The sequence below is a fragment of the Bos indicus x Bos taurus genome, chromosome 15 (assembly GCF_003369695.1).
Source record: "Bos indicus x Bos taurus breed Angus x Brahman F1 hybrid chromosome 15, Bos_hybrid_MaternalHap_v2.0, whole genome shotgun sequence".
Classification (NCBI taxonomy): domain Eukaryota; kingdom Metazoa; phylum Chordata; class Mammalia; order Artiodactyla; family Bovidae; genus Bos; species Bos indicus x Bos taurus.
In genome coordinates, this window is record NC_040090.1 from 23,090,126 (window position 1) to 23,116,737 (window position 26,612).

Here is a 26,612-nt window from a genome sequence, read left to right on the forward strand (position 1 = left end):
TACTGTGGGAAGAGGGAAGAGGGGAGGGGCAATATAAGGTAGGGCATTAACAGGTACAAAGTATTAGATATAAAATAAGCTACAAGGGTATATTGCATAACACAGGGAATATAGCCAATATTTTGTAGTAAGTGGAGTATAACCTTTATAACTTGTGAGTCATTGTATTGTACATCTGAAACATATAATATTATAGAGCAACTATATATCAATTTAAAAAATGTCACAGGGGATTGCCTTAATATAAACATTAAGTTGTTGTCCAGTAGCTAAGACTGTGCTCCTAGTGCAGGGGACAGAAGTTCCACCCCTGGTCAGGACACTAAGATCCTGCATGCCAAGTGGTGCAGCACCCCCCAGAATAAACACATTTAAAGTGATTCATCCCCTAATCTTAATTCATGTTGATTTGTCATTATTCAGTTAAATATATTTTATAATTTCTCTTTTACTTTCTTCATTGATCCATAGGTTGTTTGGAAGCATATTGTTTTAAGTTCCGTATTTGGAGAGGTTTTCATGATTTTTTCATTATTGATTGTTTAATTCCCTTGTTTTTAGAAAACAACACTTTGTGTACTTTCTGTCATTTTTAATCTTTTGAGATATTCTGCTGGTTTGAGGTGAGATGTTGTAAGGGTCTTGATAGTGTTGTTTGACTCTTCTATATATTTTCTAACTTTCTGTCTGCTTGTTCTATTGATTACTGAGAGTAGAATGTTGACTATGGTCACTCTACCTGGATAATTAGTGTTTTCAAAATATATCTTTTCCAGCCTTTATCTTTGTATTTAAAGTGCATTTCATCTGGAAAGCATACAGTTGAGTCTTGATTTTAAAAACAATCTAGTCTAATAATCTTTGTCTTTTAATTGGAGTGCTCAGAATCTTTAAATTGAACATAATTTTGATAGTCATGGGTTTATGGTCATCATATTGTTCTTTGTTTCATTTATTCTTTGTTCATTTTTCCATTTACTCTGTATTCTTTTGAATTGGTTATTTTTTAGTATTTGTTTCGTTTCCACTATTGGCTTAACAGCTCGATTTATTTATTTGTTTGCTCATTCTCAAGTTTAAAATGCATCCTTTACCTCAAGTAATAATATTCCACTTGACACACAATGAAAGTATGTACTTATAACTTTCCATTTTTCTCCACCCTCATCCTTTGTGCAGTTGTTATTTATGTTACTTCAACATTATTCTAATCCCTCACTATGTTGTTGTTATCTTTGTTCTAAGTAGTCAATTATATTTTTAAGATACTTAAACAATGAGAAAAGTCTTTGTATTTACTCACATATTATCTTTTTCAACACATATTATTTTCCTCCTGTCTAATCAGTTTTCATTCCAATCCCAAAGAAAGGCAATGCCAAAGAATGCTCAAACTACCGCACAATTGCACTCATCTCACACGCTAGTAAAGTAATGCTCAAAATTCTCCAAGCCAGGCTTCAGCAATATGTGAACTGTGAACTTCCTGATGTTCAAGCTGGTTTTAGAAAAAGCAGAGGAACCAGAGATTAAATTGCCAACATCCACTGGATCATGGAAAAAGCAAGAGAGTTCCAGAAAAACATCCATTTCTGCTTTATTGACTATACCAAAACCTTTGACTGTGTGCATCACAATAAACTGTGGAAAAGTCTGAAAGAGAAGGGAATACCAGACCACCTGATCTGCCTCTTGAGAAATTTGTATGCAGGTCAAGAAGCAACAGTTAGAACTGGATATGGAACAACAGACTGGTTCCAAATAGGAAAAGGAGTACGTCAAGGCTGTATATTGTCACCCTGTTTATTTAACTTCTATGCAGAGTACATCATGAAAAACCACTGGACTGAAAGAAACACAAGCTGGAATCAAGATTGCCAGGAGAAATATCAATCACCTCAGATATGCAGATGACACCACCCTTATGGCAGAAAGTGAAGAGGAACTCAAAAGCCTCTTGATGAAAGTGAAAGAGGAGAGTGAAAAAGTTGGCTTAAAGCTCAACATTCAGAAAACGAAGATCATGGCATCCGGTCCCATCACTTCATGGGAAATAGCTGGGGAAACAATGGAAACAGTGTCAGACTTTATTTTTCTGGGCTCCAAAATCACTGCAGATGGTCACTGCAGCCATGAAATTAAAAGACGCTTACTCCTTGGAAGGAAAGTTATGACCAACCTAGATAGCATATTGAAAACCAGAGACATTACTTTGCCAACAAAAGTTCGTCTAGTCAAGGCTATGGTTTTTCCTGTGGTCATGTATGGATGTGAGAGTTGGACTGTGAAGAAGGCTGAGCGCCGAGGAATTGATGCTTTTGAACTGTGGTGTTGGAGAAGACTCTTGAGAGTCCCTTGGACTGCAAGGAGATCCAACCAGTCCATTCAGAAGGAGATCAGCCCTGGGATTTCTTTGGAAGGAATGATGCTAAAGCTGAAACTCCAGTACTTTGGCCACCTCATGCAAAGAGTTGACTCATTAGAAAAGACTCTGACGCTGGGAGGGCTTGGGGGCAGGAGGAGAAGGGGACGACAGAGGATGAGATGGCTGGATGGCATCACTGACTCGATGGACGTGAGTCTGAGTGAACTCCGGGAGTTGGTGATGGACAGGGAGGCCTGGCATGCTGCGATGCATGTGGTCGCTAAGAGTCGGACACGACTGAGCGACTGATCTGATCTGATCTGAATGAGCATTCTTTAGAATTCTTTGTCATGCACACTATCTGGCAATGCATTCTCTCAATCTTAAATTTACAAAAAATATCTATTTCAACTTAGTTTTTGAAGGAATTTTCTTTCTAGTTACAGAATTTCTACCTAGAATTCTTGGTTACCAAGTCTGTTTTTGGTAGTTTTATTTCAGTACTTCATATTCTTTATTTACCTTGTTTCAGATGAGGAATATGCAGTCTTATATATTTATCCCCTCTATGTAATATGTCTTGTTTCCCTTTGACTAGTACGCCTATGGTGGATTCATGTTGATGTGTGGCAGAACCAATACAATATTGTAAAGTAATTAGCCTCCAATTAAATAAATTTAAATTAAAAAAGATTTTATTTTTGTCACTAATTTTTCAACCTGCCTTCCTGAATTTATACTTATTGGCAAGGCAACCACTCCAGTATTCTTGCCTGGAGAATCCCATGGACAGAGGAGCCTGGTGGGCTCCTCGGGGTCACAAAGACTCAGACATGACTGAAGCGACAGAGCACAGATGCATGGTATGCCTTGGTGTGGTTTTCTTTGGGTTTTTGCTACTGAGCTTTTGGTTTATGGTTTTTATTAAACTAGAGAAAATTTACAGAAAATTACCAAAATATTGCTTATCATTGCTTTGAATACAGAATAAGTAAAACAATACAGTTTTCTTCAACTTCTCTCTCTTGGTGTTCTGAAGTATCTATCTCATTGCTTATTTTTTTATTTTTTAACTTTACAATATTGCATTGGTTTTTGCCATATATCAACATGAATCCACCACAGGTATACATGTGTTCCCCATCCTGAACCCTCCTCCCTCCTCCCTCCCCGTACCATCCCTCTGGGTCGTCCCAGTGCACCAGCCCCAAGCATCCAGTATCGTGCATCGAACCTGGACTGGTGACTCATTTCATATATGATATTATACATGTTTCAATGCCATTCTCCCAAATCATCCCACCCTCTCCCTCTCCCACAGAGTCCAAAAGACTGTTCTATACATCAGTGTCTCTTTTGCTGTCTTATTTTTGAAAAGAATCAGAGTAAAGCTTTTAGCAGAGAAGAGCATCAGTCTCAAGTTGGCTAGGGCTCTAAGACAAACATTTTTAGTATAGCTGTCATAATTCTCAATGTAATAATTTTATTGACATCATGCTCCTCTGCTAGACTGTGAACTCCATGAGAGACTAACGGGAACAAGAAGGAGCTCAGTATTTTTTTTGGTGAATGAATGAATAACATGTGGCCAGTGAGGTGATATTGATTTCTCAGAAACATGAAGACAGCTAAGGAGATGGTTAAGCCAGGGGAAGGTGGGAAGGAAGCCACACTAGACATGTTGTTAGAGATATCTCCACAACCTCAGTCCAAAATTCAGTAAAGATTGGTCCAGGGTATCTAACCAGATGGGTTGGTTCAAGAGCAGCAAGAAACTCTGCCCACCTAGCATGACCCAGAAGAAAGGCACAGATCTGGGGGACCCAACTATGTTAGTTTGCTAGAGCTGCCATAACAAAGTACCACAAAGAAGGTGACTTACACAAGAGAAATTTATTGTTTCATAGTTCTGGAGGCTAGAAGTCCAAAATCAATAGACTTGATTCTTTCTGAGGGCTGTGAGCAAGAATCTGTTCCATTTTTCTTCCCTAGCTTCTGGTGATTTGCTGGCAGTCTTTGCAGTTTCTTGCTTTATCACTCTGATCTCTGCCTTCATCTTCACACAGCAGTACTTCTATGTGGGTATCTCTGTCCAAATCCTCTGCCTTTATAAGCACACCAGACATGTGGGATTAGGGGCCCACTCTACTCCAGGATAACCCCATCTGAACTTCACTAATTATATCTCCATTATCACCAAATAAGGTCACATTCTGAGTTACAGGGCTTAGAAGTTCAATACATGAGTTTTGAAAGGGGGCACAATTCAACCCATAACACCAACCGATATAAATTTGAATCCTGTCTCTTTTACTGACTTGGCATTTTCACATCTCAAAATGGGGATAACAGTGCCATCCTTCAGGGAAATTATGAAGATTGAATAAGATAATGTTGGCAAAGCACTTATCGTGAACCTGATGCGTGGTAAACACTCAGTACATTGTGGCTTTTACTGTCCTGAGCTAAATGCCCATTGATTTATTGAATAATTTTGCTCCTCCTGAATATAACTAAGAAATGTGTCCATTTTTCATTTGATTCATTTGTCCATTAGAAATAGATCTCGTTTCTTTGAAATGTTTGCCAATTTCTTTCTCAGGTTGTTTCTGGGGAGGCGGGAAGATAACCACTGAATTTCAAGTGCTTAAATAATTAAGCCAAAACAAGAGAACACTGATAAATAAACACTTTTCTGTGCATTATAATTGTGGAGCAATATCTTCTAGATAGTTAACCCTAGAGGCTTTATCGATTTAACTGAAATCTAATCATCTAACAACCCAGAAATACTGTTGGAAGCACTTCTCCAGAGAGACACTGTAATTAGCAGCTGGCCCCCTTCTGGGCAGTGGGGCTCCCACCCTGCTTGTGTTTGGTCAAGTAATTTTTCAGCTGAGTGATCATCCCAGAGGATATCGTTTCCCTTGATACAGCTCCCTCAGTTTTGCTGGCTACAGCAAATTAGCTGCAGCCTTGCTCCTCAAAATGGTCAGGACTTTAACCTGAGCCTCCCTTCTCTTTGTAAGTGAAGGGAGCACATTTAGAACTTTTGAGAGTTTGATATGGAAATCTGATCATCTTGGCTGCTTCCGTGTGATCAAGTTAGGGCTTCAGTTGCCTGAATCCACTGCTACCCTTTCTCCATAGTGTAACTGAGACTGGTGTTTAGTTTGTTTCTTCAGTTATTTCTTCTATGATATTCTGGATGCATGGTTTCTCATGAATGAGGAAAATGCCTTTTTCCCATTCCCAGTTTTCAAATGGAAGGATTTTCTTTAAGAGCTGTCCTAGCCTCTTGAAAAGACCCTGATGCCGGAAAAGATTGAGGGCAGGCAGGGAAGGAGGCAACAGAGGATGAGATGGTTGGATGGCATCACTGACTCAATGGGCATGAATTTGAGCAAGCTCAGGGAGATACTGAAGGAGAGGGAAGCCTGGTGTGTTGCAGTTTCGATGGGGTCACAAGAAGTTGGACATGACTGAGTGATTGAACTGAACTGAGCCTCTCGAAATATTTATTGCCCCCTCCTTGGAATGATGTAGAGTTTTGCCTCAATGTAAACTTGGAAGTAAATGCTGGGTTTGCTTGACCTTCCTCTGCTCTCCCTTCTCTTAGACATGCACTTGCCCACAGAGAATATTCCTCCCCTGCTACTCCTCCTTTCTAGGGGGAGCCAGCCCCTGCCTCAGTGGGTATCCACCTAAGTTTGGAGAGGAGTTGGTAAGCTAGAGTTGCTTTTCCAACCATGCAGTTTATTTCAACTTAGCTTCTGTCAATAATGAGGGGGACCTGTAGGGCTCCTTCTGATATACTCCTGGTTTTAGTTCTCAAAATTCTGGGGATTCGGGAATGGAGTCTCCAGATAAAAAGCTGTTTATTTGGGTCTTGTAGGAAACAATGTTGGCCAGCCTCTGAGAGTCATCAACAGAGTTGGTCTTTTTGTGTCTGATGAGAAACAGTTTTCATGTATCAACCAGGCACTAGAAAATCTATATTTAGAAAACACAAGGCAATTGAATATTAGACACCCAAAACCCTTAGAGGAAGTAGAAGTAATTTTTACGAGGAGCCATTTAAGAAGTTCAGAGCCGGTGGTGAGCATGTTATTCACAGAATTTCATTTAATATTGAAAAGGATGTGGAACCAGGTCAAAATTCAGAGAGGATGTCATTTTGCCTTGGTCAATCTTGTGAGTAAAAAGTGGAAAGTTAATCCTTTGTCATTAAACAATGAATGATATGGTACCTTTTAGTGGATCATGTTTAGGCACAGAACCAAGGGTTTTTCTATTTTCTTTCTTAGGTGAATTGGCTCATCTAATACTAATCCTGAATTTGGCCTGGTAAGTTGCTCTTGGTTTACAGACAGAAAGGATGTCAGATGATGAAGTCCTAGTACTGAATTCTTTTTTCAGAGGAGGAACAGAGTCAAAGAGGTTAAGGAGCTTGTTCAAAATCACACTGCTATGCAATAAGAGAGCTGGGATGAGAGGTGCAGTTGTGGAGACCTAGGCTAGTGTTCATTCTGCTATGCAATAAGAGAGCTGGGATGAGAGGTGCAGTTGTGGAGACCTAGGCTAGTGTTCATTCTGCTCTGTCCTGCCATCCCAGTACTTGGGAGTTATTGACAGCAACTAACCCTTTCCACTGGCTTCCCTGGCTCAGTGGTGAAGAATTCTCCTGCAATGCAGGAGACTCAGGTTCGATCCCTGGATCAGGAAGATACTCCGGAGAAAGAAATGGCAACCCACTCCAGTGTTCTTGCCAGGAAAATCACATGGACAGAGGAGCCTGGTGGGCTACAGCTCATGAGCTTGCAAATGAGCTGGACACGACTTAGTGACTGAACAACAACAACAACCCCTTCCACCACCAACTCTGTTTTTAAAGCTGTCCACTGCTGGTGAATTGGAAAACAGTCTTAACCCAAAAGCGCACTTTAAGGTGAGCCCTTCACTTTGTATTTTTTTCTCAGTAGCTTATGCCGTTCTTACCATTCTAGGAATTAGCATCCACTTCTTTTCCTTTAGGAGTGGGGCAGCACACAGCCACCCAGTGGCAGATATGACCCGTCTGTTTGACAAGACAGATAGTATTTCAGCAGAATTATATTCTGTAGCATTGATCACCATGACAGGATGTATGATAATATATAATTGGGATGCTCACCAGTTGCCCCATTAACGCTTTTGAGTAGCTCACTGAGATTTATGTTTTTCCTGTTACCCTGTCTTGTTGGCAATTTGTTGAAATTCTCCAATGGTGTAATCATTTCTTAAGTGCTTTGCCTCTGGTATTATTTGAGTCAGTGTATGTAGTGGCTGACTTAGTTATTTTGGAATGATTTGAGAATCATTTGGGATTAAGGCTCAGCTCCTATGCCACCTTTGGGATCTGTTGAGAAGCTGTTATTAACATTCCCAGTCTGAACCAGGGGCTCACCTTTGGGATACTATGTACCTTGCATATTCTGCTATCAGAGCTTTTCTCTTCCTGCACTGTTATTGCTGGTTTGAGTTTTTCTCCTTTGCTAGAAGGTGGTGCTTTTTTGTTTGTTTGATTTGGTTTGGTTTTTTGTTTATTCTTTAAGGTGAGGGTTTTTAGAGTCAGATGGATTCAGGTCCTGATTCTTCAACTTAACAGCAGTGTACTTTGGGCAAAGTACTTAACTTTGCCCAAAGCTCAGCCCACTCATCTGTAAAATGGGTCTAATAATGTCCTTCACAGAAAGGTTTTGAATATTAAATGAAGACATGTATGTCGAGTGCAGAGCATAGAAGTGTACAATGGAAGCATTCAATAAGTGCAAGTTAACAACAAGCACAACAAGCTTTTGTTGTTGTGCTGGTGTATTTATTAATAGCTCCCCAGATTATCTCCAGATTATCCTCATTTGAATAAGTTATGTGGTTCCCTTTTACTACTTAATCGGTTAAGGAAATAAACATCATTACTATTGAAGAAAAGTATATAACTAAATGTACAGGCCATAAATTAAAAAATCTTCATATACCTGATCAGTAAATAATGTCTTCCAAATTAATTTATTTGGCTGTTGAAATTTTTGCCCATATATGTTTTATCCCTAATTTGAGGTAAAGACATATGTTGTGGCTTGTTTTGGTAGCCATACTCCTAGGTAACTCCCTCCATGCCCAGAAAATTGTACATATAGGTGGTGCTGGTGGTGAAGGATCCACCCACCAGTGCAGTAGATGCAAGAGATACAAGTTTGATCCTTGAGTTGCAAAGATCCCTTGGAGGAGGAAATGGCAACCTGCTCCAGTATTCTTGCCTAGAAAATCCCAAAGACAGAGAAGCCTGGCAAGTTACAGTCCATGGGGTCGCAAAGAGTCTGACATAACAAAGTGCTCACACATACACACACACACAAATCTAGAGAATGATGAACAAAGTAGGAAAAATAGGTGGCAAGCTTTCATGCATTTAAATTCTACATGGAGTTTTCCTTAGTACAGAAAGAAAGTCAGAATAAGCATTGCAATAATCATAGGACCAAAAGGGAATTAATTTTGTCTGTCTTCTTCCTGCACAGAGGAAAAATGATAATTATTATAGCTGCAGATTGATGGTTATCCTGGCTCCTCTTTTTGTTGCCAAGCCAGGCAGTACAAAGTGCTTCCCAAGAAAAATGAGTATGGCTCACTTTGGAATCTTGCAAGATAAAGTTTATTTTTTCTTAATAGAATTTATTTTTTAGCATATATATAAGTATAGGTATATGTGTATTCTATATATATAGTCAATATTTTGAGTACGATTCAAAAATCAGTATGTCTATTTTACATCAAGTGCGTTTTAAAAAATGAAATACTATTTTGTATTTTAGTATTAGTATTTTAGTATATTATCATTTTAATATTTAAAGAAAATACTTTAAAAATACATTTATTTATTATTATCCTCGGGTAAAGCATAATGTCAGTCACATGGTAGGTACTAAAAATGAATGCATGATGAATAAACAAACGGCCTTCAAATTGCTTAAACTCTTCCACGCTGATGTTGTTTCCCACATTTACCTGATATGATTGTCGTGTTTACTTAACTCAGTATTTCCCCCTGGAGCTTCTAGTCCAGGAAATGTTGCTTTCATCCTCACCAAAAGGGGAGATGGATTTGAGATAGGTGATGCAGGTATAATGCATACTTGGTCTGACCTCTATCCCAGCCTCTGCCCTAGTTCCAGAAAATGCCAGATTACTGTCACAAAGTCAGCTTGCCACCCTCCACAGATGTTTAATCATCAGAATGACCAGGCTACAACTAGCAAGGCTCAGAATAAGAGCCAGAGCCTGTTCCAGGGCCTCGTGAACACACTGCCCCTTCTGAGAATTGACTGGGGCAGGTCTTCCATTCTGTGAGGTGCTGTGAAAGAGCTATGTTAGTTGTTAAAATAACAGAAATACTTTTTTCCCCTAGGAGTAAATAGTTCCTCCCTTTGCACCCTGATTACTCCCCACCCCCACAGGCACTCTGGCCCCTTAGACTCTCTCCAAGACCTCCCTGCATCCAGCAACTGCAGAGTTAATGCCTGTCATGGCAGAGCGAACTCAGGATCACCTTTTCTAATTGCTCTGGTGCCAGCTTCTCAGCTGCTAAATACTTAGAGTAGCACTTATTTTCAGGGAGTAACTGAGCTGCTTCCTGAGCTCCTCGTTACTGAAGGTTTCTCCTTCTTTCCCAGCCTGCTGAGGTTTTGTTTTGGCCCTGCCAGCTCCAAGTCTGGAACCTGGTACCACCCTTACTCACTGCTCATGCCTCTTCAGTGCTCTTTGCAGCCTGACCTTAGTCCCTTTGTATGCAGCAGGTCTGCCAGTGGTTGAAGGGTCCTCCCTTGATCCAAGCTCCTCTCAAACCTCATGTTAATGGGTAGAATTTGGCCTTTAATTATGGGCCTTTACCCTTGGGGCAAGTTTGCCAGGCATCCTGTAGTGACAAGACATGTCTATTTTCTGACTTGTGTCCTGTGTTGACTTTGTCAGGGTATCCTGATATGAGGTCTATATAGAAAAACTGCAAGAATATGACAGAGCTATTTTTTCAGATTTGACTGGGTATCTTGATTTTTTCCCCTTAAAAATTTGACAACCCTACTTTTCTATCTTGAGGACCACAATTTTATCCTCATTTTCTTGTATTCCTATGAATTTCTGCTGTTCTTTTTTTTCTCTCTAAGCTAAGGTTTCACTGTCTGTCTATAATGCTATGTGGCCTTAGTCATGTCCAACTCTTTGCAACCCCAAGGACTGTAGCCTGCCAGGCTCCTCTGTCCATGGAATTTTCCAGGCAAGAATACTGGAGCAAGTTGTCATTTCCTACTCCAGGGTATCTTCCTGACCCAGGGATCAAACCCACATCTCCTGCATTACAAGCCTCTTGGGAAGCCCCACAGAAGCCAACTGGTTTGCACCAACTCCCTGCTAACTAGGACATAACCAATATTTATTGAATGAATGAATGAAAAGATGAATGGATAAAAGTGTTTGCTCCATAGAATTCTCTTTCTCTTTAGGACCCCTTTCAGAATATGATAGGGCCTTGAGTCAGAAAAATAAGTAAATATGACAGAAACTAAACCCTGCTCTGGGGAGCCAGGCAACCTTATACTGCCGCTACTCTCTGTATTTAATTACCTTTCGTTTTTCCCTTGGCAATTAGTAAAGTGCCAGTCTGTCTCAGATGTGCTAAGGAGAACCAAGAGAAGATGTTTTTGTCCACACTTGAGCCAAAGTGTTAAAGGAACAGTAGCACACTTGGGGTGGGGGCTGGGGGAAAGTGGAGATGGAAAGTAATTAATATTTACTGAGCAACCATCATGTACTTTTTTAGACATGATCTCATTTTGTCCTCACAGTAACCCTGCAAAGTATATTCTAGACAACGAATCATGTTTAGCCAGGCCAGATAAGTTACTCAAATCCTAGAGGTATTAAACAGCACAGCTTGAATTTAAACCTAGGTCTTTTCACACAATACCATCCTGCCTTCTATTGCTAGCAGCATCATGGTGGTGGCAGTGGCAGTGATCAGAGATAGAGAATGCTAGAGGAAGGTAACAGTCTACGACAGAACCAAGCCCACTCAGTCCCTGTCTCCTTCTCTTCCTTCTTTCTCTCCCCTAATATGGGTCATATTTCAGGGTAGGTTATAGAGACTGAAAAAGTGGTTTCAAGCATGATTAATCACTGAAGTTATGTTGGAAGCATATAAGGAGATAATGGAAGACTGACAGTTGTTGGAGGGGTGGGGATCAGCAAAGGCCTCATGAAGATAGTAATATGTGGGTTGAAATGTGAGGGATAAGAATAATTTAGCTTTGCTGAGAGTCGGGAGAACAGTTGTTTCAGGCAGAAGAAACTGCTCTAGGACAAAGAAAGTGTGATAAGATTGGCTTATCCTTCCAGAGAGAAAGCTGTAGGATCCCAGTTTTATTTCATAATAAGGAAGCAGCCTGTTACCATAGGGAGAGGTCATGAGTCCTGAGTGCTCAGGAAAGGATCTCATGTGGAGAAATATTTGAATAGAAATGAGGCGGTCATGCAGGCTGGTTTGGTTACAAGCAGTTGAAGGAGACAGAGGCAAAAGTAGAGATAATAACACAAGCAAATGAAGAACCAGGAGAGGACATTTAAGGTTGAATCATTTGATAAAGAATATCTCCAACTGCAGTGGCAGCTCTGCCTTTGCTGGTTTTGAAATTGCATTTGGAATGAGGAGACAGCAAAATTGTAAAAAGCCACTCTGCACTGGCGGGGAGTATACTGAGTGGCAGTTGGGGTTGTGATCAAAGCCAGTCTCCCCAGTTCCCCAATTATAAAGTGTTTTTCTAAAAGTGTAGGTAGATAGGCTGATTAAAGTACATGCTCCAAAATAGCCAAATGCTTCCTCCAAATGTTTAAAATCCAAGCAGGTCCTTCATCACAGAACACTTTCTGTATTAAATATTAATCAAAATAATTTCATTTTGCAGATTCAATACTTAAAATATCAATTTAGATGATGGATCATGGGCTTTAAACCTGGAAGAAATGTTAAACCCATCCCTCCCTCTACCCCAAGCATTTACAGATGAGTGAACTGGAATCCAGAGAGGATAAGGGAATGCTCAGAATCTTTAAGCTAGATTATGAGAGTTAAACCAGAATCTTGCATTTTTCCTAATGAAAGAAAAAAAATCAGGTTGACACCAAGCTTCACCTTTAACTGAGCTGTCCATTGATGATATATCAAATTTCTCTGATATTTTATCACTTGGCAAATATTTATTTTTCTGGCTTTTACTTCTGATGAGATCTCCATACTAAAGTGGTTGTTGCTATTATAAATCTGGATGGAATGTCATTAAAAGTGGAAAGGGGAGTGTTTGTCAGTATGGCAAATGAAATTGGCTGTGGATATGGCATTATTCCAGAATCACTGTGCTTTCCTTTCTGTCATAACAAAATGCCCCTGAAGCTTAAAATTCATAAAGTAGTAGCCTTCTTCCTTTCTTTTTCATTCAACCCATACTAAGTACCTGCTTCAACTTCAGTTCTATACTGGGTATATTGCTAAGTGCTATGGTGGCAGCAGTGTTTAGAGACACACTCTGAAAGTGTTAGTCACTCAGTCATGTCTCTTTGTGGCCCCATGGACTGTAGTCTGCCAGGCTCTTCTGTCCATGGAATTCTCCAGGCAAGAATACTAGAGTGGGTAGCCATTCCCTTTTCCAAGGGATCTTCCTGACCCAGGAATTGAACCCAGGTCTCCAGCACTGCAGGCAGATTCTTTACCATCTGAGCTACCAGGGAAGCCCTAGAAATACACTCTAGTCTTAGGGTATTTACCATTTGGATGATTTTGGTAATGACTAGGCAAAAATATATTAGGGCATGAAAGGGACAAAGAAACTTGCCAGTAGAGCTGGAATCACTATTTCTGCAATACAGCCTTGAAGATAGAGAAAAGTGAAACAATTAACACCTGGTACCTACAGGTATTTTTCTCCCTTTGTCAAAGAGAGAGCTAAAAAGTGGATGGATGAAGCCAGGTCAGAGGCTTTTTCTGGGCTCTGACTTGAAGTTAGGAGGAGACTGGAGGGGATATTCAAACTTTTCCTATCTTCAGAATTTGAGTTACACCATGTTTTTTCACTACAGAAAGACTAAGTGAGAGGGCTGTATCAGCCACACACAGACATTATATGGAACCAAAGTCCAGGAACCCATTAGCTAAGTAGATCCTTCTCCCTCTGCCAGGGCCCACTGGCCAATACTACTAATGAATCACAGCTTTCCTTTCCCTTCTGAGGCTCAGAATCCTTCTCAACACCATGTTTCAGACAGACTAACACATGTATATTGTTTTGTCTTTTATCACTAGAATGAGTGTTGCACAAAGCAGGAAAGTTGCTCTATTTATTGCTTTTTGTTTTTTATTCCTGCCTTTAAACAGGGCCTGGAACATGGTAGAACTCAATTGCTGAATTGACGAAAGAGTGTGAAATGGCTGGCGTTCAGCTGCTTGGCTGAACCTGTAGCCAGAAGTTGCAAACTCGAGGCTCAGTTTCTTTTCCTAACCTTGTAGAGTCATGATCATATCCCGGGGTAGTGGCATCTTCAGTTTTTTCAGCTCTTCGCACTCTTGCCTGAATGTGCACATATTCCTGTGTTCTAAGAACCACTGAGATTACCTTTCTCTTAAGCTCTAATGGAGCAATCTATGTTTCTACCTGAGCCTTTTAAATATATGGCTTCTCTGGCAAGTCTACCATAGTTACAAGTAAACCTCTGTTTAGCTCTTTCATGAATTTTTTCAAGAATTAAGAAACATTTCTTCGGAGTCCTATGGAAGCCAGCATAGCCTTGTTGACCTCTTTGCCTCATTCCTCACCATTCTACTTCATGCCGCTTATACTAGAGAAGAAAGGAATACCCTGATTTTTCATACCATTGTGTATTTCAATATTGTTCCTGTCCTGAATACTTTTTGCTTTTTCCCTTGGTGAGGACATATAAGGGCAGCAGGTTCAAAGACAGAAAAAGTGTGGAGAGTACTGGATGCAAGGTTTCCGTGGGTCCCTCAAGGCTGCCCTTGGAGCTTCCTGGTTCCAGTACATCAGAACTGGACACTCTTCCAGGTGTCAGGCCAGATAGATGGTATCTTCAACTCAGGAGCTGGGCAACTTCCTTCAGCCTGGCCTGATTCACATACACAGCTGGGCTGTTTCTGGTCAGATGTAGGAAGCCCATGTGTCTTAGGGAGAAGCTGAAGCATTTTGAGAGCATCCTTTATGCACCCTTTAGTTCCTGCTCTAATGCAGCAGAGGCAAACTCATTTTTGCATGTGGAAAAATACAGCACTTCTGCTCTCTGCAAGGCTGAAAAGAAGGAAGGTATGAAAGCCTTTTTTTTTTTTTTTTTAACACATTGCAAGGTTGTAGCTCATGAGGTTTATCCAAAGCTCTGCAATTGCTGACAATAAATTCTAAACTTAGACTGGAGGTGCGTGTTCCCAGGTATAACTACTTATGTATTAACCCTTCGTGATCTACTCCTGCAGCAATCTTCTTTTTCTAAGTACTCTGGTCAGATATCTCCAGGTTTGAAATTCAGTGACTTTTTCTCAGTTCTCAGTTTCCTGGCTTGGGCTGCCTAATTTTTTTCTCTCATTTGAACTCCTTTGAAAAATGATCATGCACCTTGTCTTAAAGCTGTTGTTTGCTTTTCTTAATCAGTTATTTGCAGGTGGGGAATATGTCTAACTTGTCGCAGTAACTTCCATGTACAAATGTTTGAACTGATGGATAGCTTTGCTCTTTACATATGAGTCAAGGAGTTCTAGAATGAATTAGGTTGCCTTGTCTTTCTAATTTACTCTTCACAAATTTCTGATGGACCTCTTTCTTTTCTAAGCCTGAACCAGTGCTTTTAATTACTTTCATTATCAACATAGAAAATGCTTATGACCACAAGCTCTTCCAAAAGTTTGGAAGAGCAATTATGAGCCATCGGGAATTACAGAGTCAAATGAGAGTTTTGCAGCAGCTATATATCAGGAGCCAATAAAATAAAATTGCAATCTCACATCAGCTGAGTGACTTTAGGCAGGTCATTTATTTTCCCAGTATTTGAGATGAGCAAACAAAGCACAGGAGATATCTGCCTGAAAGGTTTGTCCCAAAGGTTAAATGAGGAAATATTTGTGAAAATATTTCTGCTGTTTAGACATGGATTGCACCCATGTCTGCTGCATTGGCAAGTGGGTTCTTTACCGCTGAACCACCAGGGAAGCCCTGTAATGTGTGTAGTGCTATCTAAATTGCTTTGATGATGACCTTGCTGGGGCCCCATGCTAGACTGTCTTCAGTTCAGTTCAGTTCAGTTCAGTCCTCAGTCATGTCCAACTCTTTGCGACCCCATGAATTGCAGCACGCCAGGCCTCCCTGTCCATCACCAACTCCCGGAGTTCACTCAGACTCACGTCCATCGAGTCGGTGATGCCATCCAGCCATCTCATCCTCTGTCGTCCCCTTCTTCTCCTGCCCCCAATCCCTCCCAGCATCAGAGTCTTTTCCAATGAGTCAACTCTTCACATGAGGTGGCCAAAGTACTAGAGTTTCAGCTTTAGCGTCATTCCTTCCAAAGAAATCCCAGGACTGATCTCCTTCAGAATGGACTGGTTGGATCTCCTTGCAGTCCAAGGGACTCTCAAGAGTCTTCTCCAACACCACAGTTCAAAAGCATCAATTCTTTGGCACTCAGCTTTCTTCACAGTCCAACTCTCACATCCATACTGACCACAGGAAAAACCATAGCCTTGACTGGACGGACCTTTAAGCTGGATAAATTCAGTAGAGAAAATGCAGAAACATAAACCCATTCAAAAAGTATTTTAACATAAATAAACATGTATACTATTTTTGTTAAATAGTATTTTTGTTGACCTTCTTGGGCAATCATATTGTTAGCTCCAATCAGCAATGTCTAAGTGTTTTCTGATGGTTTGTGAATGGGTATTACACAAAGAAAGCACTCCTTGTTGTATCAATCTAAAAAGCAATGATTTAAAGTTCATCAAGATTTTGTACTTATAACTTTTTAGACCTTTTGATGGGCTAATTTTTTTAGAAGTGTCAAAAAATTTGCATATGTATGTTTGTGTGTTTGGTTAATGTTGTGTGTGTAGTATATCTTGCTATATTTCCTAAATATATATGAATATGGAGTCCCCAGTCCCTCTTTTTTCCTACAGAGTATTTTGGGCCTAGAATTCCATAGAATACATTTTATTTTATTTATAAATTTATTCATTTTAATTGGAGGCTAACTACTTTACAATATTGTAGTGGTTTTGCCATACATTGGCATGAATCCACCATGGGTGTACATGTGTTCCCCATCCTGAATCCTCCTCCCACCTCCCTCCCCATTCCATCCCTCTGGGTCATCCCAGTGCACCAGCCCCGAGCACCCTGTCCCATGCATCAAACCTGGACTGGTGATCCGTTTCACATATGATAATATATATGTTTCAATGCATTTTAGAAAATGCTGTTTCAGGGGGTAGCCAGAACTTTTCTGTGACCTGCATATTTAGCTAGAGGATAGACCTAGAATAACAGTTTGATAATCACAGGTATAACCTGTCAAAGATTTTATATATTCTTGTGATAATGGCCAAGAATCTTGATCACAAGCCTCCATTTGATTTGGCAGAGGAAGTCATCACATATTACTCTCAAGCAAATATGCAAGCTGAAAGGGAGGGCCTGATCATTAAGCTAGGGTGTGGATTGTTGTTCAGTTGCTAAGTTGTGTCTGACTCTTTGGACTGATTAGAAAGAATTTCTAGACTTCTCAGTAACTCCATTGCAACTATAGAGACCACCTCTGCTAATTACCCAGGGTCTTACCTCTCAACTTTTGACCTTCTCCATTAGACTTAAAGATGACTTAAAAGACAAACATACTTTTATAGAATTCTATTTGGGCAATACTTCCTTGTCATTGACTTTTACTGTAAGAATTTACAAGATCTATGGACCAATGGAAGTCACAAGTGTTGGGTTCTAAAAGGCCATGAGTTAAAACTTGGGTTGGGCTGGCTTTTGCCGTACATTTGATAGGATGGCTTCCCTGCCACGACAAGGTGAGAGTAATGAAAAAATTAGAAGAGGGCTCCCTATGCCTGCTCATACCATTTCTCTAGGGCAGGGGGAAAAATAAATTCCCAGCCCCCCGGGGCCTGCCTGGATATAACCACAGGCATCCACTCTAAAGCACCTTGAACTTTATGGAGCCCATAAAATTAAAGAGGCGTAAACATAAAATACATTCAGAGTGCTCCATTAGTGTTGCTTGACTAAGATTGGTGGGCAAGCCAAGAAGGCCAGCAGGATTGTCTCCCATGAAAACAATGTGTCATTATCCTTCAGGAAGCCTGCTGAGCTAGCTCTCTTCTGGCCTCTTACTTCACATTCTGGAGTAGGTGTTTCCTGACACTTGATACAAAAGGTGTTGGTATTGGAACTTTTAGAGAGCAAAATTGTGGATGGTGGGTCATCTTGTTTTCTTCATGGCCATTTCCAGATGTTGGAACCTAAAATTTGCTGATGAAAACAGTATTTATTCTATGTACTGAGAATTCCAACAACTAGTCTTGTTGACTAAAGAGTGAAACAGTAAGGACCTCAACAATAACCATAAAAGTGCCTTAGTAACGTCAATGATAACAAACTTTTATCTCTGTCCTTTAACACAGAATATGAAAACTCAGGTCCTAGAATTAGGCTGGAGTTGAATTTTAAATTTTTCATTTATTAGCTGTGTGATACATGACATTGCTAAGCGCTATTTTCCTTAAAATGGGCATCATTTTTTCAATAAAAATTATTTAGAAGAATTTATATAAACTTAGCAAAACGCCTGGCACATATTAAATATTAGCCATTGTAAGGGCTTCCCAGGTGGTGCAGTGGTAAAGAACCACCTGCCAGTGCAAGATCCCAGGGTCTGGACAATCCCCTGGAGTAGGAAATGGCAAGCCCCTCCAGTGTTCTAGCCTGGGAAGTTCCATGAACAGAGGGGCCTGGCAGACTATAGTCCACGGGGCTGCAAAGAGTCAGACACAGCAGCGACTGAACACACACAGCATACACAGCAGCGTATCATGTTTATATTTCAGTGTGTGCCCACACAGAAGTGTAAATGTATAAATACATACAATATGCACATTTATGTAGAAATTCTGAAATGATTATGACACAGAATTATACATAACCATATGTCTCAATGAATAATATTTTCTTATTAAAAATAATAATGATTGATTCTGATTTGAATATTATTTTAAAAATTTGTCTTTTTGTTTTCCTGTGTATTATTACAGCTATATATGTTACCAAACTCACAAGGCAATGTTCCATTGTTTGCCTTAAACAATTCTGGGTAAAGAAGTTGAGGGAAAATAGTTTTTAAAAAGTATTTACCAAAATTACTATTTTCTAATCTCTTCTTAAGGATTGAAAAAATCTGAGATTCCAACTAGTCTCATTTCTTTTCAGCCTGAAGAACTTCCTTTAGCATTTCTTATAGTGCTTATCTGTTGGCAGCAAATTCTAGTAGTTACTAATATCAATTATTTGAAAGGAAATTAGTCCTGAATATTCATTGGAAGGACTGATACTGAAGCTGAAACTCCAATACTTTGGCCACCTGATGTGAAGAGCTGACCCTTTGGAAAAGACCCTGATTCTGGGAAAGACTGAAGGCAGGAGGAGAAGGGAATGACAGAGGATGAGATAGTTGGATGGCATCACCAACTCGATGGTGGACTCCGGGAGTTGGTGATGGACAGGGAGGCCTGGCGTGCTGTGGTTCATGGGGTCACAAAGAGTCAGACATGACTGAGTGACTGAACTGAATTGAACTGAAAAGAAGTAGAGGAAAACAGAGAAAATCAGGGGGAATTACTGAGGTTCTGATATAACCTGGGACCCTGAGAACGGAAATAGAATTCCTGTGACCACTTCCGTTATCCATCTTTGCCCCAAGAAACCAAAGATAGGTGGAGGGAGGATCCAGGTTTATGCAGGTTTGTGCTCTGCCTCCTGACACGTACAAAATAGTCCAGGTGCAGAGTGACCCTGGGGAGAGGATCGTGTAGATATCCATGAGCCTGAGATGGTACTCCCAGTTGTCCCCAGCCTGGGCATGGCACTGGGAAACTCAGAAAATACTCTGTGCCTTAATCAAGAAGCATAGAGTTGCTTTATAAGAAAAGTGGACTGAATAAATCTGGGGTTGGGACAGGAAGGCTGTAGAGTATAGGGAGTTCGTGGCCAGAGGCAACGGTAAAGTCCGTGGTTGTCAGAAGTGGATCTGCAGATGCTTAAAACCCAGTGGAGCTCAGTCAGTCTTACCAGGTTATCAGGGAAGAAAGTCAAGAGACAAAACTAAGCCAGGCAGACCTCAGTGGCATCAGGAAGGCTCAGGAGGACAACACTCAGGTTGGAGGCCTCTCCCATCATTATGATGTTATCTAAGATATTCCCCTCCACTTTGGCAGGGAGAAGAAAAGAAAAGCAGAAATGGAGAAGAGCTAAGACAAACTAACTAACGAACCAAAAACCTGAAGAGGTTTACTAAATGGAGAGAACTTAAAGTGGCAAGATCCATGTGAGTATAATCTACGTTGTATGGATTTTTAATTCCATCAGTCTCCCAAAAAGATTGGACCAGATATACTAAGGACTTAACATCTGTTTGTCAATCTGACTTGCAAATATTTCAGCTGGAAAGCTTTGCACCTTCTCTCTTGCCCCTCTTATAATTTTGGGCCAACAAGTTCACTGCTCAAATATATCAGGCAGTTTTACCCATCCAAAAATATAAAGATAGATTTTGAACGATGTTCTTTGAAGCACAGTTTGTAATTGTTATTTGCTAAAATTTCTGAAAAAAATCAATCAGGGATTGAGTAAATAAATTATGATATATGCATGTGTGGCCACTTAAACATGAGGTAGATATCTAAGTGTTGGTATAAAAATATCTCTAAAGTATATTATATGGAAGAAGCTGGATAATAGGGTTTTTGTTTATGTATATACCTATATACTTACACACATAAAACTCTATGTACAGATTATATCGGGATAGAAGTAGGGGAAGACTTAGTTTTCACCTTAAATTCTTCTAGGTTTTTTATGTTGTTTCTTTTTAGACCAGTATATGCTTTGATTTTATAATGAAAAAGTAGAATTCGTGTCTTTAGCCTTTTTGTCTATGTTCCAAAGGGAAGAAAAAGGAATGTGAAAAAATTGAGTCTTCAATAGTTATTTTATAGTAACTTTCACTTTCACTAAATTTATCTGTAGAATCATTTTTGGAGAGCTTTTTGAAAAGACTAAAGCGTTAAAATAATAAAGCATTTAACTTGTTACAAGGTGGCATTGTGTTATTCCGTATCTATAGTTTTCTGTCTCAAAGATCCGAGTGAGGGCTGCTTTCAGCAAAGAAGACAGAATTTATTTATTATTAACCCATGAAGGCTTACAATCTTCTCTGTTATAGAAACCCACAGCAAAGAGATGACAAAATGATTTGGTGAAGGTGATCATCCTGAGAAGATAAACAGACTCTAAAATTGTTTTGGCTTGAAAAATCAATTCAGTTGTCCACAGGTTTCACAGGAGGAAAATCACCTTTGCTGAGGAAAATGTTCTTTCTGTCTCCAAGAGGGACAAACCAGCATCAGAGAGAAGCCTTTTTTGAAGTGATGGCACGTCCCTCTGACTAAGAATGAACCTTTACATAGAAATAGGGAACATACCCTGATTTTTCTCAGCATTGAATTAAACCTTGTCCTTTATTGTTCTCCCAGATCCAGGGCATTACTCACTTAGGTATACAGGATAGAGAGGCAAAAAGCTGTCTCTTACTGTGAGGGCAATAGACTAATGGTCCAATGAATTAAAAACAAAAAACTTGGAAGGTGAGAGAAGAATGGGGGGAAATGTGCAGAAAAAAGTATCAACTGAGCAAATTATCTATCTATGGGGTCAAAAGTCAGCGGTCTGCTGCAACTTTCTTCTCTGTGTTGGGGGACCATTGGGAAGAACAATTACTATAGATTTTCTGTGAAGAGCAGATGGAAATATGAATAGTCTTCCAGCAATTTCTGGGAAAAGACTAGTTAGAAATGTCTGACTTGTGATGGACAGTCTGATTGGAACTGATTGCTTCCTTGGAGTAAAGAATGTCAGAAAAGGAAGTTTGGGGGAAGGGATTAAAAGGATTTGTGTGCATGTGCGCCAAGTCTTTTCAGTCGTGTCCAACTCTTTGCAACCCCATGGACCATAGACCGCCAGACTCCTCTGTCCATGGGATTCTCCAAGCAAAACTTTGAAGAGGGTTACCATTTCCTCCTCCAGGGATCTTCCTGACTCAGAGATTGAACCCACATCTCTTGCATCTCTGGTGGATTCTTTACTCACTGAGTCACCTGGGAAGCCCTAAGCAGATTTGGAAGAGGCAAAACCCTAGTGCAAATGATATAATAGAGAAGGATGAGTTATTCGAGCCCTAAAACCAGTTGAGAGTTTGATACAGAAAGTGGGAAGGGAATTGACGTCCATAAGCATTTTCTATTTGGCCGTGCTTTCTCTTAATCTTATCAATGTGAGGTAGGTATAGATACCACTTTTTAATAGGTGAAGGGACAGATTCAGAAAGGATAGCCTCTTTCCTGTTGCTGTACCACTGTTTAGTCATGGAACCAGCTTTTTATCCACCTTTATCTATTCTGTGCTTTCCCTTTTAGAGTAGACCATCTCTTGGTTACATTAGGACACCCCTAGGAAGCTCCTGACTAGCTCATCTTTAACATTTACTATCTTTACTCTTTACCTTTGCAAGAATTTCTCTTCTCCTCTTCTGCCATTTTTCTCCATTAACCAGGTACTATGACTCCAGCATTTCAAAATACTTTATTTGGGTAACAAAGCTTAGAGGTAACTGTTCTTTCTCTTCATATTATAGATAAAGGAGACTTACAGGTTATTGTACTGGCAAAAATGATGTTTGCTATTACTTACTGAACAAAGGTGTTCAGGGACTGCTATTAACTTTCTGGCTTGAGTTAAGTGTCAGAGAGGGCTTCCCAAGTGGCTCTAGTGGTAATGAACCTGCTTACCTATGCAAGAGACAAGAGAATTGGATTCGGTCCTTGGGTGGGAAAGATTCCCTAGAGTAGGAAATGGCAGCCCACTCCAGTATTCTTGCCTGGAAAAATTCCATGGACAGAGGAGCCTGGCAGGCTACAGTCCATGGGGCCACAAAGAGTTGGACATGGCTGAGCGCATGCGTGCGTGCGCACGCGCGCGCGCGCGCGCACACACACACACACACACACACACACACACACACACTCAGTGTCAGAACTAGAATGCATGTTGGAACTGTTGTGCAGTAATCTAATGTCCACTAGATGGCACTGTAAAAAATGCTTTCAACAGTGCTGTGGCTTCCTCTGGGAGAGCTGTATCTCCTACTCAGCCAAAGCTTTACTCACAGGGGAGCCCTGGGGCCCAGTTCTCCTGAATGACTGGCCTCCTAACTTCTGCTCAGAGCTCTCTGTTCTGATGCATCCCTCCATCCATCACTGTTGGGAAGGGGATCGTGAATGATTTATCACTAAAGACTAATCATTAATGAAAATTACCAGTGATTAATCTAAAACCTCTCTGTGGGAACTTTGCTTCTCCCACAGAGTCTGTTCCCCATGAAAGGTACCCATCTGTCCTGCGTAACTGTTCTTCACTTTTGTCCTGCATAAACTCTTCTTAATCCATGGGGCATGCCCCTGACCTGGATTCATTTTGGAAATTTGGAAAATTGTCCCAAAGTCAATAACTGGACATCTACTCAGCTTTAAGTGAGGAGGATTTACTTCCATGGGCCTTACTCTCCAAAGATATGCCCTCTGTCAAGAGTCAGGTTAACTCTGGAACGAAATTGCCAAGCCTGACATACCCAGAGCTCAGTTAAAACTGTTGTCACAACTGCAGGTAATAACTATGACTATTTTGCTTAGTTCTCAATCGTGAATGAAGATAGGTTCATCTTGTGTATTTTCTATTTTCTGTGATTTGATCTTACCATTAAAGTCAGCTTTCTTACCTTGGAGACTCTGCCTGCAGATCCCTTGCTTTATCCCTTTACCTAGATCAGGGAACAGAATATGCAAATTTCTAAGCCCAGTTTAGATCTCAGCTTCACCATTGCTTCTTTCTACACCCTCATGTCAGGTTAGAGCCCACTCTTATAGTCTCCCATAACAACCTGTGTTCTACCTTCCAAACATTTTGCACATGAATTAATTATCTGTAAAGTTTAACAATGTCTGTTTTCTCTAGTGGATCTGAAGAACTATTAGAGCATTAATCCTCTTGGTCCTGTTCACTGCTGATTCCTTAGAGCCAGGCATATACCTTACATAGTTAGTAGTAGGTAAACAAGAGACTCGCTAGAAGATAGTTTGATGGAAGTCTAGGACAAGTTGGATATATTCATTGCCGCTTAGATTAGTATTAGGAAAGTGGCACCAGGTTTTCTTCCCTATGAGGCTGGCCTTGATTTCAGTCTCTTGATTCCTATTGACTTCAATTTGTAGACTTCAACTATGGAAACATCTAATATGACATTTATTCATTTTCTCTGGAGAATGACCCTGGGAGAGAAATTCTTTTTACAGAAATAAATTCATATCTCAAGGTGATAAGCAAAGATTTAGAATGGTATTTCAGACATATTAATCAGGGTAAATCCTATGCCTTTCAGAAACTAGAGAGAGGACCCCCAACAGATAGTAGGCACAGTTCCTCATTCATCAGATCTTTTAACTGAGTCAGCAGGGTTATTTGGATTTGTCTCTACATCCTTTACAGGTCTGGTCTCTTTCTCAACTAAAGGTAACCACAGGATACTTGGTGCTGTCAAAAAGAAAAGTGAAAGTGAAGTCGCTCAGTTGTGTCCGACTCTTTTCAACCCCCATGGACTGTAGCCTACCAAGCTCCTCCGTCCATGGGATATTCCAGGCAAGAATACTGGAGTGGGTTGCCAATTCCTTCTCCAGGAGATCTTCCCAACCCAGGGATTGAACCTGTGTCTCCTGCATTGTAGGCAGATACTTTACCATCTGAGCCACATAAGTATACAGTTAGAACTTATTCTGAGCTCAGCCACATGCTGCACATTATCAGAATTATTGTAGTGTGTATGTGTGTGTGTGTACATATGTGTATACACTCCTTTCTGTCTTCTCCCCTCCTCTCCTCCATAACAGTGCTAGCCACTGTTTCAATCTCATTGCAAATCTATTCTCATAATTATCCTGTCAGGAAGGTACAGTTCCTATTGTGATTTTGCAGATGAGGAAAACATGGTACAATGAAGTTAAAAGCATCTTGGTTTTTTTTTTAACTCACAATGATGAGTTATGATGTAAGCCTAGGCAATCTGACTCCAAATTCAAGGCTTTTAACTATTATTTTAAGTATGAATCTAACTAGATCAGAATTTAGAACTCTGATTGGGTGCTATTTAATAGTAGGTGCAATCACTGTCTCAGTATAGTTTAGCAATCTATGAACTTGCTCGCGTGATTCTCTCAGTCTCTTTGTTTCCATGCAGCAGAAATTCAAGATAAGACTACATGACAGAATGCCTGGCATATCCAGCCCCCAACTTTCTATACCCCGCTTCCCTTGGAAGAAAAGCTATGAGATACCTGGACAGCATATTAAAAGTCAGAGACATCATTTTGCTGACAAAGGTCCATATAATTAAAGCTATGGTTTTTCTAGTAGTCATGTACGGATGTGAGAGTTGGACCATAGAGAATGCTGAGCACCAAATAATTGATGCTTTCAAATTATGGTGTTGGAGAAGACCCTTGAGAGTCTCTTAAGTCAAACCAGTTAATCCTAAAGGAAATCAGTCAATCAATTCCACTGAATATTCAGTGGAAGGACTGATGCTGAAGTTGAAGCTCCAGTACTTTGGCCACGTGATGCGAAGAGCTATCTCATTGGAAAAGACTCTGATATTGGGAAAGACTGAAGACAAAAGGAAAAGGGGAAGCAGAGGATGAGATGGTTACATAGCATCACTCAGTCCATGGACATGAATTTGAGCAAGCTCCAGGAGATAGTGGAGGACAGAGGAGCCCGGCGTGCTGCAGTCCTTGGCGTCACAGAGTCGAACATGATGTAGGGACTGAACAACAAGAACAGCAGCATCATTAGCACCTATATTTCTACTAACAGTCTGTTCAAGGGAATATATTAATTTATGTTTTCTATCACTCTGTTCAAAATTTTCCAGCCTCTATTTCACATTTCCAGTCACTTTCACATTTTGTGTGTGTTACACCAATACTCCAGTGATAGATATCATAATCTACATGAGTTAGGCTTAAACCAGAGAATTAAATTAGTCGCAGATATGTTTTAAGATGTTTATTTCAATAAATTTGCTTACAACTATGGGGACTGACTAGGCAAGTCCAAAACCCAGAGAGCCTGCTGTCAGGATGGAGGCTGGAACTCAGGCACAGGTTGAAGCTGGTGTCCACAGCTGGAAGTTCTTCTCTGGGAAACCTTAGCTCTGCTCCCAAAGCCTTTCAAATGATTCGATTAGGCCTACCCAGATTGTCTATGATAACGCCCCATTATTTAAAGCATACTGAATGATTATGGACTTTAATTACATCTACAATGTATCTTTGTAGCAGCACCTAGATTAGTGTTTGATTGAATAATGGATGGGGGGTGGTTATAACTAAGCCAAACTGACAGATAAAACTGACTATCACAAGATGGTCAGAACATTTGTCATTGTCCCTTGTTAGCAATGTGACTTTTAGAATCTTGAAGAAAAAGAACGATAGCTGGATCACAAGCTATATGGGAACATTTCCTAGTCCTGTGGTCATGATATCATCAAGAAACCCCCACCACTAACACTAAGCAATTTATTTAGTGCAAATATATTTGAAGCAATTAGAAAAGAGCATAAGACAATGTATATTTAATGGTTATAGTGTATGGAAGAGACTAAACATTTCATATGAGTTCACAGGTAAAGTCAAGTATTGGTTAAGAAGGAAAGGATTGAGAAAGAATGTGAGTTACAGGTAGAAGAATACAATATGGCATATCAAGCAAGGGAACAGCTT